This window comes from Bombus terrestris, chromosome 3 (assembly GCF_910591885.1).
Source record: "Bombus terrestris chromosome 3, iyBomTerr1.2, whole genome shotgun sequence".
NCBI classification, from domain to species: domain Eukaryota; kingdom Metazoa; phylum Arthropoda; class Insecta; order Hymenoptera; family Apidae; genus Bombus; species Bombus terrestris.
Genome location: NC_063271.1, coordinates 11,104,512 through 11,125,482, shown reverse-complemented (window position 1 = coordinate 11,125,482; position 20,971 = coordinate 11,104,512). Strand labels below are relative to the sequence as shown.

The 20,971-nt window shown below is 38.5% G+C and overlaps 1 long non-coding RNA gene across 2 annotated transcripts in view; it reads right to left on the bottom strand.

Moving 5' to 3' along the window:
* LOC125384701 overlaps positions 1–20,971 on the bottom strand; it is a 163,891-nt gene that overhangs the window by 141,647 nt on the left and 1,273 nt on the right. For both annotated transcript variants that reach the window (XR_007223391.1, XR_007223392.1), the window contains exon 2: positions 16,660–16,755. This is a non-coding gene — a long non-coding RNA (uncharacterized LOC125384701). The remainder of the gene's footprint in view (positions 1–16,659; positions 16,756–20,971) is intronic.

Here is a 20,971-nt window from a genome sequence, read left to right as displayed (position 1 = left end):
AGCAGACGCGCGCACCGCGCCGCGATGCACCGACGAGTATATGCTACTCCGTTTCCTAAACTTTCTAGCGGCTCTCGGTACGCTGGAAACGATACGACCGGCTGGAAAACCGGACGACGCCGGTTACACGCGACCGGGATCTGGATCTAACGAACGGGACGATCTTCGTAGCCACGTTTCTCGATTTAAAGTGGGCAATTTTGAAACAGGAAAATTTGATAATAGGCAAATGACGGAATTCGATGGATTTTTAGATTAAGTCGTGGATTTTGGAAGATTTTTGATAATGTTGTATTATTTATATCTTTCGATTGGAAGGTCGATAGCTGGCAAATGGCTGTCTGATGGATTTTTAGACCAAATTATAAGTTCCGGAAGATTTTGCACAGTATAGTTTTTTATTTATATGTTTATTTAGTATGTTTAGTACTTTAGTGCGTACGTAGGTTCGTTTCTTATATTTACGTAGGCTTTTTAACGTTGCGTAAAGGATATTCTTTTTAATTTTATTATCCCATGGTATAGATAGGTTCTTTCTCGCAAATAGTATCCACTTTAATGGATTTAGATTTTGTAAAGTGTAGGGTGGATGTGTAGGATACATTTTAACTGATTCGTTATTTTTTGACAGATCCAACAGAATCATAAAGATAAACGCGCCAAGGATTGTCCAAAAGTGTCACATATACAAGTAACACTACATAAACGTGATTATCAACCATTGTGCCGCGAGAATCTTTAAAACATGCAACACTCGACCATTCAGTGAAGGAAAGTGAGCTCTTTTCTTTCTTTGGATTGTCAAATAAAAATAATAGTTCGTCGTGAATGTACCATCTTGAAGCAAATACGATATATTTCTTTTTATATGCCGCAGAATTTTATTAATTGATTTACGTATAGTATGAAATGAAAAGCGCTAGCAATCGCTGGTATATAGCAACGTGTGACGGTCAGTGGTAATGAGCAACGCTTCCCTTGCTCCTATATCGCTCCGCTAATAATCTTTTTAACTTTAGTATGTACACTATTGTGCATAAATATGGACACTTTGTGCAATCCCATCGAAAGATTGATATTTGTATCGTGTTCTCAAGACTACGATGGAAGAACGTCTCTCTGCTGTCGATTCTTTGCTTCTTGCCACAACTGGCTTCACAAAGCTTCTGCTAAATTGAAACTAACACAATACACACCTGCATCGATCAAGCTTGTCTCTAATAAATAGCCGAAGCTTCATAAAATTTGTACTAACTTCTAGAACGTGGTTGAAAACAAATATTCCACTCGTTCTAAGATTGGACTAAGATTGGAACTCTTTTGGTGTTCTCGTACAAACAATTTTCATCCACCTTCGGTTATTGCTCTTTTATTTATACCCATTAATATCAACTATCCTTTTTATTACTATTTTTATCGTTAATATCATTATTCAACATCTACCACTGCTACTACTCCATATTTACCGTAGGTAGCTACATGCTTGCCTGAGATAAGACCAGAGTGGAGAATTAAATTAAACAGCTTTATTCGAAGCACAGTAGCCAGGAAACCTATTGCCACATAGCTAATACTCTTTTATCAAAGTTGTACGCTTCGTTTTCATGGTATCAAATTTTATACAAAACTTAATACACCTGGATTTAATCAATTAACATGCAAATGTTACAACGAATACAACCACGTGCTAATACTTTTCGTAGCCATTCTACGCGTATATTTTATATGTATCAGCGACTGGAACTGTGAAATTTGGAATTTGGAATTTGGAACTGTGAAAATACTTATGCACCGGTTAGTGTATCCACGCGTAAAATGTAACCGGTAGCGAGGATGGATACCTCCATATCCGGTCGAGCAGCGTGGAGAAACGAGCGTACGTATTAAAATGCCGCTACGCGAAGTAAAGATAGAAAGAGGAACGAAAAGAGAGTAATCAGTAGGGGGCACCAGCCAAGCAAACTCCAGCGGGGAGGAGGGCGATTAAGAGGTAGGGGTTAGATCTTGTTACGCGGCGGGTGATCCGGAGCTAAGCTACCGGTCGAAACGCGGTCGGTTCTCGAGGACACCTAATTCCCCGTGCCACGGCTACGAGACATCGATACACAGATTCTCGAGTAGCAGGTTCGATAGTTGGATATAGCGCGCGTCCACGAATTCCTTCGAGCCGCTGTTCTACGTGACTGGAACGGATAGGGCGGGAACCACGCGGGGCTGAAAATCCAAGGGAGATCCCATCGACGATGACAGTGCAACGCAGTCGAGAATTTTGATTCAGAATCTAACCAATAGAGAATTTTAATAGGCATTTTATTTGAACGATAATCATTTACAATATTTCAGTTGTTTCGTCCCTTTAACGTTATATTTAATACACGATCTATTATTGGTATAATTAGTAATTAGTATCGCCTTTGATATAGATATTATTTACATACACTGGTCAAACTAATTGGTAGACACTATGAGTGTATTTCTTATAGTAAATCGTTCTATATTTTCTTGCAGTACCCTTCTCCATAACTGAACAGTGTATTATTCGCGTGATACTATGATAAAGATCGATTTTAAGATGGCAATTAAAGAGGAAAATAATACGTAACAATAAATAAATACGTTTTTATATAGCCAAACATAACAATCTAAATGGACTTCGAAGCGATATAAATCTGATATAGCAATCGTAACCGAGACAGAATCCTTATAGGTAATAGTTACTGGTTACCTTTACAAAATAACGATTCTATATATAGATAACTGTCTTAAGAACAGAAATAAATATTAAAACTATTTTCAATGCTTGAAAGTTTCTGGAGACGCGTTTACATAGACTCCTTTTTAGAAAGAAACATATGCCAATATTTGTGTTTTTTATTGTATATGTTAATCTGTTTACGATATGCAATAACGTTGTATCCAAATAATATTACACTACAGTATTATTTTACTGCTTCACCTTGTCCATTTAATCGTACTAACGAGCAATAAACCGTAATCTCTTAGCTCATTTAGTTGGCGCGGACAGTTAAATCAAGCGCACCCCCGAATTTAACTAATCGGCGAACTCATAAAACTCAGGACATCGCTATCGTTCTCAGGTTCGAATGTCCACAAGTGTCTTTCGTGACTTTACAACATTAATTCCACGATATCAAGAATTTTTTTAATTTATTATTACCTCTCCTGTTGCCTTCGAGACCTATCCTAAATAGAAGAACACGGATAATTAAATGAAGTTGCAAGGATAAAATGAAAAATAGAAAACACATAACACGCAGGGAAAAGAGATCAAACGTTAGAAGCCATATAGCATCGATAATTAACAATTAACGGGGGGGGGCACATCGATTAGAATTGCAGGCAAAATAATCGCATTGCCGCGCGCCAAATAATGCGAGAAATAATCGAACGTAATACGCGATCGCAGCAAAATTAAAATTAAGAGCCTCGTCGATGCTTCGACTAATTTAACAAACGCGACTGTCGAACAAAACCTCGGTAGAGGTACCTCGATACGATGACGCAGAAAGAACAAATTACTGTGCCGAATAATATAGCTACCTACACGCGCACAACTTCCTTCGTTCTCTAATTAGTAACCCTTGCGTTACAGCAGTGCCTTCGCTAAAAATACACGCCGCCGTATAAGCCTGTGTCGCGTTCGATCGAACCAAAGTAACGCTCTGTTCGTAGTTCTATACATTGGCTCTCGTCTTCGAGAGGAGGATCGCGTGGATCTCTCGCGGCGAGAGATCGCGAGGTAGAACGCTCGGTTGCAAACGTCGAGGAAACACGGCCACAGAGAAAGAGAAAGAGAGAGAGAGAGAGAGAGAGAGAGAGAGAGAGATACAGAGAGCGGGAAGGAGAAAGAGAGGCGATCTGTTGTCAGTAACACTCCCCGTAGAATACGTAGGACCTCGAACTCGTCTGCGGATCGATACGAGTTCCTGGTGGACTCGCGAAAGGGGGGCTTCAGGAGGGGGCTGGGGTGGTAGAAGAGGCAGCGGACGCGGGGGGGGACAGTCAGTGGTGTTTGTGGGGTGCGGGGGTGGACTGACACAGGGACGCCTCGGGGGTGTTTCCATGGTGACGGGAATTATCGTCCGGGGTGGGTGTAGGGTCTCCTCTCTCTCTGTTACTCTTTAACCTTCTCTCTCTCTTTCTCTCTCTCTCGCCCTCTCTCTCACCCTCTCACTCTCTTCCTACGTACGTGCCCTTTTTCTCCTTCTTCCAGTCTGAACTTGTGATTTTCTAACGATGCCTCTTCTCTCTGCACGGAGCTGCTGCTCAAGGAGGTGGCAGAGAAGGAAGAGGCAGAGGAAGGTTGGAGTAACAGGTGAACAGGTGCACAGGATATTATTCCTCGTGGAATTTTGGAAAGGATGGGCTAGAATTTGGAAATTTGAATATATAATTTGGAGATAACGTGTATAGGTTTATGTATGTATTAATATGTAGCGAAGTTTCGTGAAATACGGCTGGCACAAAAATATTAATTTGTATGTGCGTGTACGATAAGCGAAACTTAACTATGTAACACTGGCGTATAGTTCAATTAAATTTCGTTCATATCCACTACACTGTCTGCTTATTTCTGTACCCGATCGCAGTATCGAAAGCGATAGATCTTTGAGTAAACTTTGGACAGGATGCGAACATATTTAACGAGACCTTCAGATTAATGAGATTCATCGGCATCCGAGTCGTCTGGATAAATCGAGGTTCACTAGACTATCGAAACACAGGATAAATCGTGAAATTTCGATTGAAATTTATAATAGGTACATCGCTATCTTCTTCTTATTCCGCGCCTTTCGAACTCAACACAGAAACGAAACAAATATTAAAAATAACGAGACGATACTGTGCCAACCACGAGTATTCTCGGAGAACGACGAACTACATCACTGAAAAAGGAAGGGTATAGCGTACGATTTTTGCATCAGATAATCAGGGTCTGAATACCCAAGAGCCCGAATAATCAAGACTGCGGTTAATTGAAGCTCCACCGTGGTGTCTGCAAACGTTGAACGCATTTCACTGCTTTTATATTTTGCGGTTACCTTATTATAAACCTGTTACCTCATATAGCGTAGGATTTATGGCGTAAAAATCGCTTTATAACGTAAAATACAATAGACCCTTGGTTTACAGATCGGAGAACATAGAGGTTCACCAGCCACTCTTACCTGCTTCCGTCATTAACCTATCATTGTAGAAGATACAAACAATTCTATATATCCGTATATACGTTGTATTATACAACTTTCTCTGCTACGGTCCAAATATTCCTTCCTTCGCTCATTTCTAACATATTACGATACATTTACTATAATCCTTGTTAATGCTTCGTATCTCAGCTACCATACGATACAGTGCTGATAAATGAGATTCTACTGGAGCGAATAATAAAAAGTAAGTGTCCAAAGTTAGTCAGAGTCTTGTAATAAATATAGCGAATCGGTGGTTTACTTACTATACCGGCGGTATACGCATATGGTGGTAGCCATGGGTAGACGAAGAATACGAAAGGGTTTTTTGGAAGCGCGAATTCGGTGCTGGTAATTTGTTGGAAACAGGTTCTACCGTGGCACGACCAAAGAAACGACCACGACGGAATCATCGGCGGTCTCGTAAACGCATCCGCGAAACGGAAGAAAGAGAGAGGGGCAACGAGGATCGGGGCTTGATGTATCTTCCACTGGAAGCATTGCGCCGTGAAACACTCACGATGAACGTATAACATCTATGTGGTTACTGGCGAATACTCGATTTAGATCGCCAGTTTCTTTCTTTCGCTAAATATTCCAGGTGAAAGCAAAGATAGAAGCTGCCTTTCCTTTGACTCATTTTTTAAACGATCGTGTTTTTCCGACCTTATCTTTCACTGGATGCATCTAAATAGAAGACGCTGACTACGAACGCATAGCCGAATATCCTTCTTATATTTTCACTTAATCGCGTCTCTTTCGTTAAACATTCCAGGTGAAATGAAAGATCGTAGCTGCCTTTCGTTTCACTCATTTTCTAAACGATCGTGTTTTCGATCTTCCATCGGGTACATCGCACAATGAAACACTAGCTGCGAACGTACAACTGAAGATCCTCGTTAGGAGAAAATAAATTGATACGTAAACGAAACATATAAGAAAGCTTGTATATTTGAACAAATGAAAATTACAAGATTCGGACCTGCTAACTAATGCAATTGTTAAAATATCTATAGAATCTTGTGTCGTTTCTATAGCATTCTTTATTGCGTTCGACAGCGTTTACTACGATAAGTTATCTAAATCAATTCATTTAAGGGAACAGCTAGTGCCACGTGTTACTTCCTACATAAGATAAATCAACAATGTGTTAGAATTACATAAAATGTACAAACCATGACTCATTAAACCAATATTTCACCGCAAATTCACATTTTTGCGAACGCAATTAATGAGAATCTAGCCGAACAATTGCTCACACGCTAAACGTTACAACGTGTAGATACTTTGGATATTTTACATAATTCTATATTATGCGTACTTTTGCATCTTCAGATTTCCCATAAATACACCAACATCACTATGTTACATATATATTTAAGATAGTAATTATCAGAAATCGAGCTGATTTACCAAACCAAACCTAGAAACAGCCCTATTCGATATACGTAACTATACAAAAGCTGTACAAAACCATCGATAAACCAATTAGCATACAGAGTAGCAGAGCAAAAAATGATCACATTATTTGAACAACGTCGATACGAAAGAATCAGTGTCTACGTATATCCATTTTAAAAGCTCCACTTCCCAAAGATTGAAATAAGTTGGAAACGCGAGAAAAAGGAGATTCGAAAGAGTAGCGCGATCGAGAAGAAAAAGGAGGATCGTGCAGTTCGGCCAATCGGCAATCGGCCCGACCAATCGAGTTCCCGGGAAAATAATCCGATCGAATTTGCGGACAACGGGTGGTCTGGAAACACGGTCGAAACCGATGATCTCACCTCGAGATATCGATACGGACGTCGAGGTCGTCGGGTCTCGTGCCGTGGAAAGTTCCACTTGGCTCGAGAGAGGCAGGAAACCTGCGCAGACGCGGTACGTGATTTCGTACGTCCGCGCGCACGCCGAAAACCTCTAATTTATATCTCGACTTGGGTACAACATATCGAGACGATTCTTTCGTCAGCATTCTCTAGACCATTTCGCCGTCTTATATTTCAAATTTCATCGAAATCCGTTGAAAATTCGAGGAGTTACAGCGATTTTCTGGAAAGCCGCTTTGATGTCCATTCTCCTAAGGGATATCGATATTTCGCGGAAAACATCGATTCCGACGTGTTCTGTGTAACTTTTTCGTCGTCGACAACATCGCGCGTTAAATATATTTGCAAGGCTGTAGATTCAGAATGAAAAGTTTGACATTAGGAAATCGATATTTCCTCCAGTTCCTCTGAATAGCCGCTCTCATGTCCATTCTCGTAAGAAACGTCGGTTCTTGCGCGTTCCACGTGTCTTTACAATTATTAGCGACAGCGTGCACTAAACGTATTTGCAGTAGCACCAATGGTATTAAGTTTCAGGAAGATAAACTTGAGATTAGACGGTGGATGTTTCTGCATTTCTAGACAATTTCAAGGTACTATTCAAACTTGACGTCATCCTGTACGCGACTCCTAACTTTCAGTCGCCTGTAATTTACATTTTAAGATTATCTACACAATACGAATTTTGTAAAATCAACGATAAAATACAAAGGCTGCCAAAAGCGTGTACATAGGCAGATACTTAGTTCGGAAATCGAACGATCGGTTTTACGTGTAACGCGTGATCGCTTTGGTAACAATCCTTAATTTACGTACTGCGGGATATTGCGTTCAGATGTACTTGGTTTTATTACATTTTCTTCCCTGTGGTCTCTTAGATGAACGTGTCTAGGATCTTGTAATGTTTCATTACGCAATTTGCTTACAATTAGCAAGTACCGTTCTGGAATATGATTGGTCAGATGGAAAGTGAAACCTGACGAGATTCGATCGGTCGCTGGACGATTAACCACGTTTAACAAGAGCCTGTTTATATTTAAGGAGGATGTAAATCAAGGCGCAACGCGAATTCTGTCCGGGAACAAAAGGAGGGTGTGGCGGATTTACGCGAGTTTACGGCTCGAAATCGAAAATAGAACGGACCATAAAGACCGGCATGCTTCGTGCTAACTAGAATACGTGAAACCCGAAGACATAGAAAGTACAGGGGTTTGTCAATCACACGCGGTTCCACGCTTGGTGAAATTCTTCCACGTTTGCTCTCCTTTCCTCGCGTACAAGTGGCACGCTGCCTTAATTGAAACACTTATTTATCAACTTCGTTATCTCAACTTTTACGTATCCCAAGAAAATAGAATAAATTCTAACGCAACGTTAATTCGTCTGTCGCGTAACCGAAAGAAGGATCGCATAAAAAATGACCAAAATTCGAAATTTCCAGAAAAATCCAGACGGCAAGTGTAATTGACGATCCGATAAACGTTAACTTCGTCAAGGAAATACGACTGATTCCGATCGTTTCTCCTGTTTTCGGTTTAAAATCATCACTCGATCTACCATTGTCACAACTGCGCACGAAGCTAAGTTGAAAAGGCGATCTTTCGATCTGCTTCTCGCAAGTTTTAATCCGTAAAGCGAAAACAGCAAGAGCGATTTTCAACATGTCCGAAGAAGGAAAAGGGAAAAGAGAGAAAGAGAGAAAATGGGGATGAAGGTTAGAGCATACAAGTTTTAATCCGCAAAACGAAAACGGCAAGAACGCGTTTCAACATGTCCGAAGAAGGAAAAGGGAAAAGAAAGAAAGAGAGAAAATGGGGGTGGAGGTTAGAGCATATTGTGACGATAGAGAAAGCAGCCTCGGCCGGACTACCGCATTCGTGCTGGGACGAGTTTCGAGGGAAGGCCCCGTAACCTGCCAGGCTAACAAAATGGTAGGACCCAACAGGCCTGGCTCAAAATCGAGCAACAAGTTGCTGGCCGCCTCTAACTCCTATAGGGTGTACTAAAAATAAACCGAGGGCGACCACGTTCCTATGAAACGAACGGGGAAGCCTTCTAACGAAATAGAATACACATATACTAACATCTTTCGTGTCCGTTTCCATGGAATCTTTTATGTACCTTCGTTGTTCCTTCTGTCGAATATCGTTAAATGTGTGTATGTAGATTACATATCAAAATTACGAAGAGATTATGTACAATTGTTTGTTGAAGTTAAATTCAATTGCGGGAAATGCTATTGGAACTTTTCCAAAGAACAATTTCTTGCAGAAGATCGTTAGATATACGTAGTATTAGATCAGGTACAAAAATTATGAGATTTTGTACGATTCTTTTATGAAGTTAGATTAAACTGTACGAAATGCCATTGAAGATTCTGCGAAGGATAATTTCCCGCAGAAAATCGCCGAATATATGTATCACATTAGCTACAGGAATTATCAGGAGATTTTGTACAGTTCTTTTTCGAAGCTAAGTTCATTTGCAGGAAATGGTATTGGAACTTTTCCAAAGAACAATTTCTTTCAGAAGATTGTTAGATATACGTAGTATTAGATCAGGTACAAAAATTATGAGATTTTGTACGATTCTTTTATGAAGTTAGATTAAACTGTACAAAATGCCATTGAAGATTCTGCGAAGGATAATTTCCCGCAGAAAATCGTCGAATATAATATGTATCACATTAGCTACAGAAATTATGAAGAGATTATGTACAATTGTTTGTCGAAGTTAAATTTACTTACAGCAAATGGTATTGGAAGGATAATTTCTTGCAGAAAATGGTAAAATATATGTAATATCAGATCAGGTATAAAAATTACGAGATTTTGTACGATTCTTTGTTAAAAGTAGATTAACTTGCAGAAAATGGTATCGGAGGTTTGGCAAAGGATAATTTTGATCTTTCCTTTGACATCCTGGAGATTTTAAAAAAGAAACTCGGCTCAAACTAAGTAGAAATTTGCTTTAACTTGCAGCGAAAACAATCTTCTATCGTTTGAATAAACTAACATTGATCGAAAAGCCAAATTGATAAATAAATGATGCATTTATCTAGAAAAGACGTGCAACTTCTACGCCTAATGTTAAACATACAAAGTAACTCGAAACTTCCTGGATGATCTAATACCTACGCACAGAAAGCATCGTGTTTCATACACGTAATAATCTTTCAAAATAACAGGTCCAATTACAGCCACGAAGATCACCGAAATCACGGCTTTCATTGATCGAATTAAATCGTTTGATCGAGTGAACAACTACGTACGTATACGCCGTATACCGGAGCGTATTGGATACAAAGTGGGTCGTCCAATTCGACTATCGCGACCAACCGTAACGTTTCGTCGTCTATCTAATTACCAACATCATCTGTCGATCGTACGTGAATAGAATTAATGGACGATATCGATGGAAAACACGTGGAAACAGTATCAGCTGGTGTTCGCCGTCGCGTGCGAAAATCTATTTCGTAATTGAATAATGATCGTGCCAATTAGCGGCACGCTCGCTGAATATACCGAAGCGCGATCACCGAGTCCCATATCCTTCCCATAAATATCGATACAATCAAATTTTTCCTGTTTTACGAGGACTACGAAACAGCGGAAATTTTTCTCTTATTAACCCCGCCGCGTTCTATCGTCATTTTCAACCCAACTCTACGTAGCCTTCTAATGATAAAGAGTATCTTGAGTTTGCACAAAATACATGATTATCATCAGTATATATTTAAGTACATGATTTTTCGTGTCAATTCCATAGGAAAAATCTTCCTAAAACGTTATCCTTTCTGTTTCCTAAAATCAATCGAAAACGATGTTTGATTGAGATGGATTTACATAAAATTCCGCGGTCTGGTTCTACTTCGGATCGTTTGATATTTAACGAAAAATAGCCGGTCGATAAAATATTAAGAAAAACACGAATCGACGATTTGTTCTAGGTACATCGACGAAGGACGATCCGAGAAATTGTTTGATGTCTAAAGTCTAAAGTTTATCTTGGAGAATGCTACTCGATCTGGTCGGAGAAAGCGCGCGTGATAATCGAACGAGTGTCGAGGCTTCGATCGAGATACGATATCTATCGCGTGTCGCGCACATTGTCTCTATTTATCGTCGACCAACACGCGCCGCTGCTCGCGCGACAAAAAGGAACGTCCTCGGCGTCTTCCCACGCGTTATCGTGCGACGCTAGCAGCGAGCCAACGACCGTTTTCGACGCCGCGCCGCTGAATTTCGCTCGGAGCGCTGGTTGCCAAACGGAAACCATTTGGTAGCGCTTGCATAGTGACAAAAGCGGTTACAACCGATGCAGACGGCCGAACATAAACGTCGTCGTTGCGATCTCGTTGCTCGATTCTGACTCTCTACGACTCCGCCTTTATATTGTTTGATCTCGATCTTTGTATTACATGGATGCAAAATTTTAACTCAACGTTTCTGTGATATTATCCGTCGTTATTTTTGTTTAAATAAATTACGACGCACTTAAATAGAAGCTAGTTGCGTGTAAATAATAACTACAGACGATTCTTCTAAGTAAATCGTAGATGTAAATAGAAATTAGTATTATAACTACGAACGATTTTCTTGAATAAATTATAAACGCAAAATAGGGAAACTGATTCTACGTTATAACTATGAATGATTTATTTCAGTAAAAAAAAACCGCATTCTCGTTTATATTTCATTCTCCTAATTACAGTCTATATACGTCATTGCACGTTATGTTATCTATATACGACATTTCAGAAACACAGTACAAGCTCGCAAGAATATTTGTAGAAGATACGGTGATTAGTCTAGAAAATTTAAATATGAGAGAACATAGCAATCGCGATTTATTAGCATTCAAGCGGATACGTAGACGCATAGAAACTGGATAGAAATATTGCAAATATTTGTTATACTTTTATCGCGTCAGAACTTGATTGAACTTTCGCATCCATCTAGAATCTGCTATAGCGTGATCGTGCATCATATCGTTAAAAAGATAATCCTGTCGTGCCACGTTCATTACTGAAAACCTACAACCAAACGACGTCATAATACAACGAGTATTAAGATAACGAAATTAAAAACGGTGTAGATATAGAATTTTAAATGAGATCCATTGAAAGTGCAAACTATTTACTACAGATTTTCTAATCATTTTTAGAGGCTTTCCGTATATAACGTTCTCCAAATTCACCCATTTCTTGCCGTAACCTAATATCATTAATCATATTTTATGAGCTTGAATATACATAATTATCTTTTACGCTGTGACATTCAACTACAGTCGAATAACCGTATAGCCATTCATTACGAGAATCGACTTTAGTCCAAGCGTCATTACAATTCATTCATCTCTATTACGAACATATTTAAATCAATAACGATAGATATATGTACATCTCTATATATATATTAGTAAGAGGATATGAAGATTAAAGAATTAATTCCTTCTAAAACAAACAACGTTTCTCAAGAATACATAGTTGAAGAGATTAATAACACGGTGTAACGATTAAGACAATTAATCATGAAATTGATACGAGTCGTGTGTTCCAAAGATCAAATAAAGATATTGCGAACTTGGTGTTCTTAATGAAATAACAAATTTCTTAATGTTTGGTCTGTGGTGAATATTAAACGTGTTGATTTAAATGACGAAACGAGTGAATACTTGTGATAGTCAGATATATCTGACGCTCGTGTGATGATGTGCCGAAGAAACATATCGTAGTGAAGGATTTAAAAGAAACAAAAATTCGTGCAAAGTAGGAAAATCAATGGATAAATTTGATTTCTTCTAGGAATCCTTCGATTAGTTCTTTAGGAAAAGAATAACGATCGTAAGATGAAAGTTTGTAGGAAAATTAACTTTCAATTTACGCTAAATACAGAGCGGAGAACTTGCGATTACGTTCGTTTGTTGTTTATTTATTTAAGGATGGAAAATCTTAGAGTGGAGAATTTTGGTCTGTCTGTAACATCCTTCGATTAGTTCTTTAGGAAAAGAATAACGATCGTAAGATGAAAGTTTGTAGGAAAATTAACTTTCAATTTACGCTAAATACAGAGCGGAGAACTTGCGATTACGTTCGTTTGTTGTTTATTTATTTAAGGATGGAAAATCTTAGAGTAGAGAATTTTGATCTGTCTGTAACATCGATGCTATATAATGATGAACGAAGTTGTATATGCAGTTTATGCGCCATTATTGCCGGTATTGCGTAATTTCTGAGTGGCCAGCTTATCTTTATTACATCCTCGCGTTATTAGATGAAACGATACTGTAACGATCAGAGAAAAATAGCTTCCCGTTTAACCTTTTAGCCGCTCGATTCGGAATATTTCATGCGCGCTATATCACTGGATCGTAAACCTTACAATATATCGGTAATTCAACTCAATACGTAACAAACCGACGAATCGGGTAACACAGGTGTTGAATTATGAATATTTCTATAAATTCGTATATTTATGGAAACAATTAAGAAAACGAAATCTACATAGAACACTCTATATCACTAAATATCTGTACTAAGCTAATATCTAACCAATATAATTCACTCTATATCACTCTATATTTCACTAAATATAATAACAAATATCGTATATCTTGAATATTTTCTACATTCTTGCATAAATGCATAAAAATCCGCGTTTTAGTAACAACTTCATTATATCAGAAAATATTTTCTATCGAAATCACACTTGAATGAAACAAAGACTAAACATACATCCAGTGCGAATTTTCCCCAAACGGTTAATAATATTTCCATCACGCTCGTATCACTAATTTCTCTTCTAAAGCGTGAAAACGCGGAATTATATACCCGTGTAATTATATAGCCACAAAGACGTTATCAAACGCGTTCCTACATTTTATTCGAGTGAAACTTGGCCGGAAAATTCATCGATCTAACGTCGTAACAAACCAAATCTCATATAGTTCATCGTTATTGTGATCCTAATAATCCTCGTTATTTTCGCATATAAGGACCATTACCACAAATGTATTATTTATGAAGAATTTACATAATGTATTTAATGTATTATAATATCATTCAGCTACAGCGGAACAAAATATCGAAGTTGTCAATTATCAGAGACTACCTTATTGGTCCTCGATGTGTTCGGATTATAATTTTCAAAAGCTAAACGCCGATTCTGTGCGCTTACAAACTTTAGGAAAGATACACGAAAGATGGAAAGAAGGGATTTTCGCAGACGATCGAAACGAACGTACCGAGACTCGAACATCGTTCGTTTCCAGGCGAACGACCAAGCAAAAAAGATACTCGTTCGCCGTTACCTAATCAGCGGAGGCTCTCGAGCGTCGAGAGGTTTTTCACTGGTACTCGCGCGATTACGAGCGAGCGCGCGCGCGCGCGCATACACGTACACGTGGGAGTCGCGACGCTACTCGCAAGCCAACAGAACGCACTTAAGCGCCGTGAGACGAGTTCGCGCGATAACACGGCGCTGATAACAACACCACGACGTAGGTACATTCACGTTGCACGTTACGTCGTGTCGTGGCTATTCGCGATAGGATACATATGCCTCGCTAACTGGCCGTTACTATCCCCATTCACTTTTCTTAAGGCGAACAACGAGATTCTGATATTATAAGATTAGTATAATATTACAGCTATTGTTGCTCACGAAAATTTGTCCAACGCTTGTAGAGGTATCTTTTATGAATATATCGTGTGTCTTATGCGAAAGGTTTAAAAATTTTATTGACATCGCGAGAGAACTCAACTATCGCCACCGCATGGGCAAAATTTGACACGAATCTGAAAATGTATCTGTCTGAGTCGATTCGTTCACTTTCCTCGGTAATTGACTATGTAAAGTACAAAGATACTGTGTACGCTATTACTCGCGAGTATCCGGATTCCTACTTTGTTACATTTGTGCTTACTTTGATTTCTTAATTAGATGTAATCCATATATTTATAAAGAATATAAGAAATACGAAGGAACCGTTAACTATGATGTATAAAGCATTTCTGTAAAAGTAAAATGCCTATCGCGCGATACTCCTATAAGGAAAAGAAGAATGTTTATCGAATTTTGCAAGTTGATCAGAAATGTGAAGCACAAGAAATTATCCTATAGCCGATTGTGTACTTGATGAAAGAAATATAGCGAGATTGTAAAATCGATCAGAGGCTAAAGTTTGTAATGCTTGAGAATACTCGAGCGAATTAAGCAAAGAGGAAGAAAATAAGTATCTAAAACCGCAGTTGCAATTTCATTAAGTACTGTTTTGCTTTAGATCTAATAGTTTCCATTGAAAAACCTAGCTACAATATCACGTGTGATCCAGATTATGCTATTTATTTAATGTTCTAGTTCAGCAGCTCGCTATATTTCTTCCAGCGACATATTCCAACCACCATACTACCTATCTTCATTCAGTCTGTACACGGAAATCCCTTGGATAACACTTGAACTGCATGGAGGATCAAGTAACAAAGTCACCCAATTTATATCGTTCCCTTTACGATCCTAAGATTTGCAGGCGCTGTGAGCCCTGAATCAGTTTAATACGACTACCGCACTGTATGTAGGTATAAATATTACATTTAAATGACTTTTTCAAACAATTCTATCATACGTGTAATGAGTTTTCCTTTCATAAATGATTTCGAAGAACACATGCTAGTATGTTTTGTGTATTATATATGTAATTATTACATATATAGTAGTACATAATAGGTAATGAAGTCAAATCAGAGTTGGAAAAAGGTCTTTTGGAAGGAATGCGGATGTGATTGGTCGTTTTTGACAGACTCAACACAATCGTAAAGTTAAGCACGCATATTGGCCGAAGGTGTCACATACACAGACAAAGCAATGTAGCAACGCGTGACACTGAGCAATGGAAGGCAGTACGTCCCTTGCCACTGTATCGTCCCACGAGACTTCTTTCCATCTTCATGTTATAGATTATAGATATACCTGCATATAATTCTATTTCATCGTTTTCTCAATGCCATAACATACTTTTATTTAAATTCTACACTATTTTAATTTTCTATTAATTTTAAACATGTTATTTAAGACCTTTCGAGACCATAATCTACTCTGGATTATTACCTATAGTTTTTCTAACATCTCTGATGTCTACTAGAACCTAGAACTAGATTATACATATAAGTATGGGACCATATACATAACATACGTCTTTAAAATTTTTAACTATTACAGACCATGCTATTGTATCATGATCCAACTGCGCATTTATTTATAAGAAAATAAACTGATGGAAAATTTAGAAAAATGTGCAGAATGTTCATAATATAAAAAAATGTATAAAATATCCAAAGTACGGTATTATAATATTTATTATCGTATACTATATACCTATTGTAATATTTATCGTGTGAAACAAGTCTTTGCTTAGGTTCCATTAATTTGCATAAACATCCGCAGTCTAATGCTTGTCACCATTGTTGCAAGAAAAATCCACCTCGAAAGTGTTAAGGGATGTTCGCAAGCTCGTTGTCACGCTGCTAATACAACGCGTTATGCGTCGGTCCGTATAAAGAGCGGCACATTGCGCCAAGCCTATGCGCCGCGCGCTCCCGCCGCTGAATTAATAATCGAACTTACGTGGGTAGTTGCTCGTCTACCGGGTGTCTACAAGGCGAATGCATGCTTGACGAATCACCGACGATGGTAAGCGCCACTCGGCCATTAAAACACCGCCTAAAAATAGAAGAAAGCCGTGTTAACTTGATGGCGGCAGTGTTAAGCCTAGACGATGATGAATTGATCGTGATAAGAAACGAGGTAAAAACTGTATCGCTGGCACCTTTCTCAGGTACTTAGGTAGCCAAGGATGATAAGCAAGGGCTGATAAATTGACGCGTTATGTGCAGGTAATTGTGAAAGTCGCTTAAATAGCAAGTGTGGAAAAAGTGAATTTGTTATTCACTTTAATCTTACTCGCACTCTATTGTCTTGAATGAATAAGCAACAGCTGAAGCGTATAATATAGTTGGAAGTACCTATGTTTCTTACAGTACTAAATACTTATGTGTAATTTAAGTAATTAGCATGAACATTAAGCGACACATGCGAAAAATAGATCGTATCTTTTCTAGGAAAGAGTAAGAACGTCTTAGGTAGAAACTTAAATATGAATAAATTAGACACATTAGGATATCTAGTTCTAAAAGGATTGTACTCTACTGATACTGATAATTTAATTGATAATATAATTATAACATAATTGATCGAAATTTCTCAATTAAAATTGATATCGAACATCAAAAGACATTTCGCTAATATAAAGGAGCGAAACTATATAATTCCTATATATCTAATACGAGTAGTAAACAATTCTAAATCATGCTATCAGATATACTATCTACGAATAAGAATAAGAAAACATCCTAACCAAATTCTAAATTGACCACATTTATACATGGATTATGTGTCGAAAATCTTGAAACCACGCTAATTGTCAAACAAGGATTGTCTGCTTCACGCGCGAACAGTAATAAAATTACTACGTATAAGTGACGCTTCTTCCATGACATGAATGGATATTAAGCACTCGAAGAACGCATAGTTTGTCTACAACTCACTGTTAAGATTCACGTTACAAATTCAGCCGGTTGATCCAGCAGGGCGGTAAAAGAGTACGATATCGGTCGAGAATACACGAGCAACGTGAAAAATTTACAAATCCGTAGTGTCGGTTACACGAATGGATTCAGAACAATACATATCAAACGCCATATCGTATGAAAGATTCATCGAGTTCTCGCTTTCGAACGACCCAAATGAAAATCAAATGGAGATAAATAAAAAAGACAGAAAAAAATAGTAGAGTCGATTTTCGAAAGGTCGAAAAGGAAACATATAGGTATGAATATTCCTTTCATACGTAATCGAGGCATCACTATTATATGCGATTGACACGCGATTAATCTTTTACGTACACAGGCATCTACTGCGCATTATAAAATGCATATACTGTCTTGGAAAACCGATAATTCATTTACATATAATTAATACATTTACACATAATGATATGTAAGTACATATACGAAAACATAGCACTCGTACAGAACGATATGATTCGTCAAGATTTACGAGTAGTTAATAGTTTGAATTCATTTCGCTTCTCGTTTCGTAATTGGTTAGGTTTAAAAATTGTGTTAGATTTCCACCAATAGAGTCTTAGAAGAGAATAATGGTAACAAAAATGGCGGATAATGAAGAAGAGGAATATAGTAAACGAGTTCCGAATCTCTGAAATGGACTTGAAAATGTCTCCAAGTACGCTAACCTAAAACATCGATTATTTAAAAAACTACTTATCGGATGAAGATGACCCTTATATAAATAAACATGACAAATGGTAGAGAATGTTACGTAGAAAACGTTACCTTGATATCATAATTCCATCCTGAGTTATTAAATGGTCACTTTTTCCACGAGACGACTGCTCGAACTCAGTTCTCCTGGTCTCTCTCGAGGGAACGCGCGCGCACGTCAAAACTACTCGAACGCATATTCTATTATAGCTTTATGTACAAGTAATTCACTACAAAATGTCACTTTTTACATTTCCCTTTATCACTTATCAATACCTATTAGTTATCTATCGATTAACTAAACCCAACTAGTCGTAATCTAGAAACTACACGATAAACTAGATCGAAAAAGTTAAGATGGCTATTGTATGATGCTCCTGTAAGTTACTCGATATTCGATTTCCCACTGCTATTAACTAGCAAAGGATGTAAAGTCGATGTGCGAGATGTATCGATTCTCGTATTCATGCAATACCATATGCAATACAGAGCGGCTTGCAACACTGATTGCTTTTGACAGATAGCTTATACGATATTGGAATAATAAAAAAGAATTGTCGTGAATATTGAATATTATTCGATCTTACGTGTGAAACAATACCAACAATTCCATGCAACGTTGTCAAGCTTATTGTTTCATAGTTGCAGAATCCAGCGAGTTTCGATCGATTTTCTAATATTCACGATCGATAATCTTCGATGTGATGTTTTCAGCAATAACATACGGTATGTATAACACCAAACGTTTCCCTTTATCTCTCTTTATGTTGTTTACTCGGCTACATTAGCCATTATTCCTGCATAAATACGTGTAAACTGTCTCTTAACCTATCCACCATTTCTTCGTAACCTCAAACATGATTTACGAGCAGAAAGGATGGTATAGATCATAAATATGATACAGCAATGATTCACTGAGTTGAATAAGGGAAGGTAAATTATTATAAGTATAATAAGGTATATTTTTAAACTGAGTTGATAAATTTAATGTAATTGTTTTTTAACGACAATGTTGGTCAATCTAACTTAGTAGATACACTCAATTTTCTCATTTAAGAAGTTAGTGTAACTTTCTATTTTTTAGTATCTCAAAATTCCAAATATTGTACGCTAGATTATTTTTCTCTAGATTTAGATCACGTGGTTTTATTTACAGTTTCCGGCTCGACTCGTTGGACAGAGAATAAACGCGTGACGTTTTTGTTAATCTTCAAAAGTGACTCATCATAGAAACGATTTCAACATTTGATAGAAGATTTTGAAGCGGATCCTGACGTACCATTAGATCCACGAAGAACGCGCCACGCCCTGCTTTCGACGTTGCCGTGTCCGCGATGGACGGCCCGCATAATGAGAAACACGAATCAGTGGCCTCATCGTTCTCCCGTATCTTTAGTCGCGTGCGCTGCGACTCCGTGCGCGTTTGCCTTTGCTTATCGCTTTCTTGCGCAGCTTTAATTAGCTAGCCGCCATCTCTTGGTCGCTATGCTACTTCTACGTGCTTGCTTGTTCCTTTTATTTCTTTTGCAGTCATATATCTTCGCTCATAACCATAAAGATGGTACGGCGACGCTTCAAGGCATATATCAACAAAACACGTGCGAATTAGATGGACCATAGAATGTGCTTGTTAAGATACCAACGCAGTTAAAAGACATACACACAGGTTTCGTCATTTCGTAATACTGTTATTACACAATCAGTATCGGATTCTAAAATTAAATCAGCTCTCATCCCAGATTTGTCACGTGTAGATTGTCGTGTAAACCGAAGTAACAAAGTTAAATATGTCGCGTTTGAATCATTTGGAAATTTGAAATAACCAAAGATTACTTTAAACAGAATCCTGATGGCAGTGTTAAGGAGATTAAGGAGGTTACTTTAAAAGCGTGCACTACAGCAGCGACAACGACGACGAAGAACAAAGGAGAGCATTGCTTATGCAGGGGAAAGAAGGAAAAGGAGGGGACATGCCATAAGCTGCGTACCCGCGGCACGCCATCTACATCGGCTTTGTGTATTTCATGGTTGCGCAATAGCGCGCGACTCGAGAAAGCCGAGCGCGCGACGCACGCTGGCATTTTTGCTTTTGTACGTCGGTCATAGGGTTGCGCACAACACTTCGTCCAACAATTGATTGCGCTTCAAAGGGAGGCGAAACTCGAATCGGACGGCGAAAAGGAAGAAGGGGAAAAGTGAAGTCGTAAAAGAGGGTACGCAACACCCATCCCGCGACAAACCGTACCGAACAAGGGCACAGAAGGCAAGAGAGACGGATTACCAACATTACAGTCAGACGGAGAACAAAGGGGGAAGGGTGTAAAGAGAGAATGGAGGGAGGACGGAAGACGCAGACAAAGAGACGAAGAAAGAGGAAAGGTGCATGCGATGAGAAAGGGTGGGGAAGAGGAAAGGAAAGGAAGATCGGTCTCTTGGTGCAGAGCGTAGTGGTTATAAAGAGAAGCGGCATCGCTGCACGGCTACTTGGCTCTCCAGGGCCAGGATATTTCAATACCGACGGTGGTCGGCCACCGCCGACGTGGCTACGAAGAGGGGAAATGCTTGTGACGATGTGCGCTTGTACATATATATATAAA